Below are 8,719 nucleotides of genomic sequence, written 5' to 3' on the forward strand. Positions count from 1 at the left end.
AGAATGATGTACAAATGTGCTTTACACAATTGATGTGTGTATGGATTGCGATAACAGTTGTATGAGCCCCTAAGAAAATGTTTTTTAAAAAAATGTGTACTAGGAAAGCTCCGCTCTGCCCAGAACAATTCCAGTTTGGGGGGGTATCCCTCCATAGGCCTTTTATTGCAGGGAATCAAATTAGTTCCCCTAGCAAAACAGTGTGGTTTAATGGAGCTCAAAATATCGAACACTTCCTGTGCAGTGAATTAAAATTGTTGTGGCTCTTTGAGTTGAAGGAGAGTCTTACCTCACCCACTTTTTTATGAATGTGTACAATTGACTTGTCCATCCCTCTGTAAATCTGAAAACATTCTGAGATACGGGGAGTCAGCTCCAGGCTCCTTGCTTAGGGCTTTGCAATGAAACTACTTTCTCTTTCTTAAAGACTGGTGTGTACTGATTGGATTTCTGTGTGCACTTGGCAAAGGTTCTTTTGGTTTGTTTACAAGAGGAAGTCTCAACTTATTTGCTTTTAAGGAGCATCCGGACAGTACTTCTTCAAAGACAGATGTCTTGTGCAAATCTGCTACTAAAAAACTGTTTATAGCCAAAACATTTGACTTTTAAAAAGCCAAGATGTCAAAAAGAATTCAGGTGCATATCTGATCAAGCCATGGTGTCTTTTTCGCTTTCCTTATATGCACCAGAGAGTTGGTCAGTGAACACAGAAAGACCATAGAAGCATTGATGCATTTGACTTGCGGTGTCAGTGAAGAATGCTGAAAATAGGAAAACAAACTACTGTCCCTTGGAAGACATAGAGCCTTCCCATTTTCTTTAGACACAAGGATTTGACTCTCAGACTTTCTTGTCTCTTATTTCTTGGTGAATTGTTATGGAAACAATCTAGGATTCAAGGAAACTCTGATGAGCTTTGATTTATAAAGAAACATCAAAATGTAATGCTGTGAAAATTATTCAGGTAAATAAAAATGTGACTATTACTTATCTGATGATTGCCTAGCATTTACATTTTCAAATATAACTTAGACCTCCTGGTCTAAGTTCTTCCTTCCTTTCTTCCTTCTCTTCTTATAGTAATCATGGGCTGGCTTCAGGGCTGTGGTTATTGGGAATTTGAAAATGTATGTCACTAAGCCTGAACAGTGACACATTAGAAATGACTTTTTGCTTAAGACATAGTCTCACATTTTTTTCTGAAACGTGAATTTTGAAGCACACTTAATTTTTTTTCTTTTCTATCAAGATTATGTGGAATTGAATATTCAATATACTGTGTTGCTCTCCAAGGTACCTAGCAAATTTCAGCATACTGTATGTATGGTTTCAGTACTTCTCCACTAATTGATCAGTGACTTAACTTGGAGTGGTACACAGGTGAGAGTACAGTAACAATAGGAATCCTAATCCACTGTTGGTGGAAATGCAATAGAGTGCAACGTGCATAGATTGGAAAGTTAATAGCAAGATCTTCTAAAGTGTGGTACCATGTGCCACCAGTAATCATTAAATTAAACATATCCCTTAAGGACATGTTCCCAAATCTAAAAACATTACTATATTTTAGTATACTAAAATATTTTAATAGCTATGAATGGATAACTAACATCATAAACAGGAAAAATGGTTTATCACATATTAACCATTATTTTATTGTAAATAAATTCTGAAGTACTCTCTGAATACATCTTTAAATGATTATATCGATTCATTAATTGATTAATACAATTATCATTCCATCACAAATACTATAATGGGGTAGTTACATAATTTCATGTCAACTGGAAGATAGATAAAAGTGAAGGGGTGGCATTCAATCTGTCAATCAAGTCACAGCCTGATGGTACCTCCTTGTGGATGTGGTCTTCTCATAAGGAGGGGTCCCAGGAACCTTGATGCTTCCTCTGCCGTTGGATCCACATGACTTTGCACACACCAACTTGTGATATTCTTGCATTCTGCATCATTGCTTCCGACTGCATGAGTCCAAAGAGGGACTTTGGGACTATTATTGGACTTATTGACTTAAGTTGGACTGGGCTGGGATATTTTCTTGATAAGGGCACTGTTTGATAGGAGGGCAAAGAGATAAATGGCTCAGCAAGGCCCACTCCTCTCTCTCCTGCTTTCTGGTTATATGACCAGCATGTGGCTGCTTTAGTTGGTTCTCTGCATCAAGTTGTGAGCTACACTACCTGTGGGAAAACCAACCCATGGATCTTGTCACTAGAGCTTGAAGATCCTTTGAGATCTGCTTTGCCACACTGCTGGTATATAAATCACTTGAGTTTGAGGCTGTTGGAGCCTGTCATCTTGCATTGCTTGATTTCAATATCCCATCTGGGCTGGCTTCACTAAGCTCCTGAGCTGCTGACGGTTGGTGACATGCCCTTCTATTTGCTGCCTGTTGCCAGACTGTCTGAATTGCTCTAGGGAAGGCTCAGCTGTCTGCTTCCTTTACCTTGGACCCAGCAGCCCTGGTGAGCTGAAGGACTTCCAGTATATTAACTATTCCATTGAAGTGAGTTCAACTGAGCTCTCTGTACTTCTGGTCTGGACTACTTAGCTGTTCTATTCCTTCATGATATCTATCTATCTATCTATCTATCTATCTATCTATCTATCATCTATCTATCATCTATCTATCTATCTATCTATCTATCTATCTATCTATCTGTCATCTATCTATCTGTCCTGGTTTTGTTTCTCTAGAAAACCTAGACTAACCCAGACCCTATAAGACAGAGAGAACTACCCGTGTGTTTCTGAGACTACAATTCTTTATAGAAATAGAAATCCGCATCTTTCTCCTGTAGAGGAGATGGTGGTTTTGAACTGCGCAGAGTAGATATCTATAATTGGAATGTGGTGATTACTCTGTGACAAAATAGCTAAACTATCCTTCAGAGATGATGAAGTTGACTGAAGACAGATCCTAATTTCTTTGAGGAGGAGAGTGGGACTGAGAGTCCCTGCTATCTAAATAGTTTTGACTCGTAACAGCCCAGTAGAACAGCATAGAATGTGTCCCTCAGGGTTATTGAAATTCTAAATCTTTATCAATCTGGGAATTGAAAGCTTCATTTTTCTCATGCAGAGTGGCTGGTGATTTCAAACTGCTGAAATTATGAACTATGTGTCTGTAAACTCTGTATATTTGGCTTACATTTCCTTAGTAGTATAGTGTAATATAACCTACCATACCCTAATGAGAACATCACACAAATAACAACCACCAGCCAAACTTGGAATAATGAAAATGAGGGTAATTTGTGTTAATTTAGAAAGCTGAGAATACTGACCACTCTCAAAGTAGGTTTCACAAGCATGTACTTATCAGTTAATATATATTGATGATGCTACTTTAATATAGATACCATTTTGTGGAAATGTTATTAGTTTTTGCCTCCAAAGGGATTGCTAACAAGAAAAGGGCACACTTAAGTACTCTAATTCTCTGAGCTTAAATAACACCTACATAAACAGAACAAACCTCACATAAATATTTTATAGTTCAGTTTTTTAGTTGTCCAGATAATCTATCCTAGCCTCTGCATCAGGAACCTGGTGGCATTGTACAAGGCCAGGCCAGAAGTTGTAAGCCACCACTTACTGTGGTGTGGTGGTGATGGAGAGGACCAAAAGAACCCAAGCTTTCTATTCCAGTAGAGTTACGGTCTAGTCAGGACCAACTTGGTGGTGGTGAGCTTCGTTTGAGAGTCTCTTCATAGTAGTACAAAACAATCCATATTTACTTTATGCCTTCAAGGGAACAGTGAAGAAGATACATAGACCTTAAATTCCTGTATTTGCTCTGGGAGGAGACGACACATTCTCTCTGAAGGGAGAAAAAAAAATCCTGTATTTGCACTGAAAGGCATCTAAGAACCACTTATCAATTACTTCCTATCATATACTCTAGAATTAATGTTTGCATGAATCAACTCTGACTGGATTATGCTCAGAAATAAACCATATGAGCTCTCAGGGGCTGCCACTAGAATTGTTCCTCTCTTGGTCACAGTGTACATTGGTGTGGGTCAATTATTGGACTCTAGAGTTAAGAAGCAATTTTGCTATAAAATGTGTGGTTGAACTTGATAATTGCAATTTTGCTATAAAATGTGTGGTTGAACTTGAAAATAATATTCCAGGAGGTAGTATATTCACAAGAACCAAAGTTACAGAAGAAACAAGGTAAATCTGCATTAAAAATATTAGCCAACCACAGGGATCCAGGAACAGATGGAAATCCATTTCCAGTGTTTCCACCAGCTGATAAAGCACTGCAAGCACTCACTCGTCTATGCCAGCAAATGTGGAAGACAGCTACTTGGCCAGTGGATTGGAAGAGACCCATATTTGTAGTCACTCCCAAGAAAAGTGACTCAAGAGAATGCTCAAATTATACAACAATATTATTGATAGACCATGCAAGTAAAATTTTGCTGCAAATCATTCAACAACCATTGCAGCAGTACGCTGAAAGGGAACTGCCATCGGTTCAGGCCAGATTCCGAAGAAGATGTGGAAAGAAGTACATCATTGCTGACATCAGATGGATCTTGGCTCAAAGAGCAGAATACCAGAAAAAGTTTACTTGTGTTTTATCGACTATGCCAAAGTATTTGACTGTGTGGATCATAATAAACTATGAATGAACTTGAGAAGAATGGGAATTTCACAACACTTCATGATGTTCATGAAGAACTTGTACATGGATCAAGAGATATTTGTGTGAACATAACAAAGGGATACAGCCTGGTTTAAAATAAGGAAAGATATGTATCAGGGTTGTAGCCTCTCAACACACTTGTTCAATCTGTATACTTAGTAAATCATCAGAGAAGCTAGATTATATGAATAACAATTGAAAGAAGGCCTTATTAACAACTTGTGTTATGCAGATGACACAACTTTGTTGGTGAAATTGAGGAGGAGTTGCACTTGCTGATGAAGATTGAGCAACTAGACTAACAGGTCACATCATGATCAATGGAGAAAAGGATGAAGTTGTCTAAGGTTTAGTTTGGCTTGGATCCACAGTCCGTGCTCACGGAGGCAGCAGTCAACAGATCAAAGGTGAGTTTCATTTGGAAAATCTATGCAAGACCTCTTTAGAGTATTAGAAAGCAAGGAGGTTACTTTGAAGACTAAGGTACACCTGACCCAAGTCTTGGTATTTTCCATTGCCTCATACACATGTGAAAGTTAGTCACTGAATAAGGAGGACTGCAGAAGAATCTGCATTTGAATTGTGGTCCATGGGAATAATATTGGAAGTACTGTGGATTGCTAAGTGGACAAATCAATCTGTCTTGGAGGAAGTACAGCCAGATGGCAAGACTTCATATCTCATATTTTGACCTTATTGTCAAGAGAGGCCTTCCTAGAGAAGCACATTAGGTTTGGTCGAGTGGAGGGGCAGCAAAAGAGATGAAGACCCTCAAGGAGATGGGTTGACACCTTTGGTGAGATGATGGAGTCAAACATGGGAAGTGCGGTGAGGATGGAGCAGAACTAGGCAGTGTTTGGTTCTGTTGTGCAGAGGGTTGCTGTAAGTCAGAACCAACTCAAAGATGCCTAGCAACAGCAATAAGGGCTGAGAGGAGGAGGCCTAATGGCATTGCCATTACAAGGCCAATAGAAAGAAGGGGCATGTCCTATAGGGTTACTATAAGTCAGCAGCAACTCAATGGCCGTGAATTTTTTCCTTTCTTTTTTAAAGCACAAAGATATACAATTTTTGAGATAACTTTTCTGTAGCCATCCATTGAATGCAGACACAACTTTAGATGTATTTGTTTTAAGTAAATTTGGCATGTTTAGAGTTGAGTTTTTATAACACTTTTTTCACTTAACCTCAAATTGTATAGAAAAATATAAAGTACATATTATTACCTCATTGCAATAACAATAATAATGGTCAACAAACCTGTTGTACTTACGCAGTTTCATGTCAAATTGATAAATAGATTAAAGGGGTTGAGTCTAGCCTGTCAATCACATGATAGCCTCTCTTCCTCCCTGGAGGCAGGACACACTCTCTCCTGGCATCACCTTCCTGGTGAAGGGCCACATGAAGCCATGCTGATGGCAGCTAGAGCCCTAGAGATGCTTCCACCACCGTGGGATCCATAGGACTTTCCACCCACTGGCTGTGATCTTCCTGCATTAAGCATCATTGCATGTTCTGAATGAATATGAATTGATAGACTGGTACAGGCATATGGGGCAATATAAGATTTATGGACTTTATCTTGACTGGGCTGGGATGTTTTCTCAATATACAATTGCTCTTTGATATAAAGTTTTCTCTTATGCACCTATGAATGTCTCTGGATTTGTTTCTCCAGTTGGCCCAGACTAACACAAAACCAATGCCTAACACTTGAAAGAAAAAATAAATTATACATTTTAGAAAACAACAGCAGGATCTTGGATTTGAATTTTCAATCCAACCCAGATATATATATATATATGAAAATGTCCTTACCTAATTCATAATAATTTTTAAAATGAAAATTGACTATGTGGATACTAACCTACTATGAATGGAAATACAAGAATACTTCCTTATGTGAGCCCTGTATGTAAAGCAAACTTGTACATTGCTTGTCTTTATACATAATCTTCATACCAAAAAGTGTGCTCTTACAAAATCTATTCAGTCAAGCAGAACAAGGGAAGATTGCATGGTTTAAAGTCAGAAATATATAGTAGGGTCTTTCCTTTCACATACTTGTGCAATGTGCAGGGGAGCAAATAATCCAAGATGCTGAATTCTATGACGAGCTTGGCATCGGGTTTGGAGGAAGGATGCATTTTTAACAACAGGGGATATGTAAATGACACAACCTTGCTTACTGAAATCCAGGAAGACTGGAAGCACTTGCTGATGAAGTTCAAGAACTTCAGCTTTCAGTATGGATTACAACTCAAGTTAAAGCAAACCAAAATCCTCACAACTAGCCCAATAAGTAACATGAATGGAGAAAAGATTGATGTTGTCAAAGATTTCATCTTGTTTTGATCCACAACCAATCTCGGGAAGACTGAAGTCAAGAATTCAAATGACCGATTTCATTGTAGCAAGCTGCTGCACCTAACCTCTTTAAAGTGGTGAAGAGTGTGGTAGTTACATAATTTTATGGCAACTGGAAATATAGAAAGGTGTAGGAGTAATATCTTACTTGTGAATCAGGTCATGCCTGATGGTACCACCTTGCGGGGGTGGCCTTCTCCTAGGAGGGCCCAGGGAGACTCCTCTCCTTTGGGCTTTTCTTTTCCTGCTTGGTGGCCATCCTGATTGCTGTTGGGGCCTTGCCATGTTTCCACCACCTAGGATCCTCTCAATTTTGCTCCCACCTGTCTGTGATCTGCCTGTATTCTGCCAGATTGCATGTGGTTCCATGAGTCTGGAGAGGGACTTATGCACTAGTACCATACTTAGGGGCTTGAGTTAAACTGGCCTGGGATGTTTTCTTTACATATAATTACTTCTTGATACAAAGTTCTTTCATATATATATATTCACTGAATTTTTTTTTCTCTAGTCAACCTGGTCTAACACAAAGAGCAAGGACGTTACTTTGAAGATTAAGACATGTCTGACCCATCCATGGTATTTTCAATCATCTTGTGTGCATGATGGAAATTAGACAATGGACAAGAAAGATTAAAGAAAAATGGACATGCTTGACTATAGATCATGCTGGTGAGCATATTGAAAATACCACTGACTGGAAAATAACACAAAAGTCTGCCATGGAAGAAGTCTGGCCAGATTACACCTTAGAAATGAGGCTGGCGAGACTTTATCTCATGCTTTTTGGACATGATATTTGTTGAGACCAGACCCTGGAAAAGGACATCATGCTTGGAAAAGGAGAGGGACAAGCAAAAATAAAAAGACTCCTGAGGAGGTGGATTGGCACAGTGGCTGCCACATGGTCTGAAATATAAGCATAATTGTGAGGATGACTCAGGAATGGATGTTGTTTCATTTTGTGGTAGATAGTGCCCTCCCCTCCCCCGAGAAGTCAAAACCAACTCAATGGCTCACAACACCAACAGCAAGAGTACACTTGAACTATGTGATCGGAACTGGATATGAACTAATACATGTTGATCTGTATGGAGTATCCTAAAAACGATTTAATTACAGGGAAACCTAAAATGTCATTGTGAGCATACGTGATATATAGTATTCTCAGACTTTGTGGTGGTGCAGACCTCTCTGAACACCTACTGGGACACTTTCCTGGATACGTGCAGAAAATCGGAATTGTACACAGCACTGCAGAGGCTACCCTGTTCCCCCTTCTAGAGTCTCACTCATGAATGCCAGCAAATATTCAAACACTGCCTCACACAACAGGTTATGAAGCCAGGTCATCCCATCTCTGTTCAACACTGTTAAAAGTTAGAATGATTTGTTACATAGCCTCTGTATCAATCACGACCTCTATCAATCTGTACTGAAGGAGGCTTCTATAATTGTGAACTTGAGACAGCTGACTGGAATGTAATATAATTGGTAATACTGAAAGAAAAATGAAGTTATTATGAAAGACCCAGATGGGAGCTGAGATATGTCACATTTCTCTCAAGAAATGAGATTCCTCCTATTCATAACAGAGCTTTTTTGTACGTGCTTTTGAGAATGTAGATTCATTTCATAATTCAGTCATCAGGTGACAAACTCATCCATAGT

The sequence above is a fragment of the Echinops telfairi genome, unplaced genomic scaffold (assembly GCF_000313985.2).
Source record: "Echinops telfairi isolate 266 unplaced genomic scaffold, ASM31398v2 ScPeMD7_7400;HRSCAF=8409, whole genome shotgun sequence".
Lineage (NCBI taxonomy): Eukaryota > Metazoa > Chordata > Mammalia > Afrosoricida > Tenrecidae > Echinops > Echinops telfairi.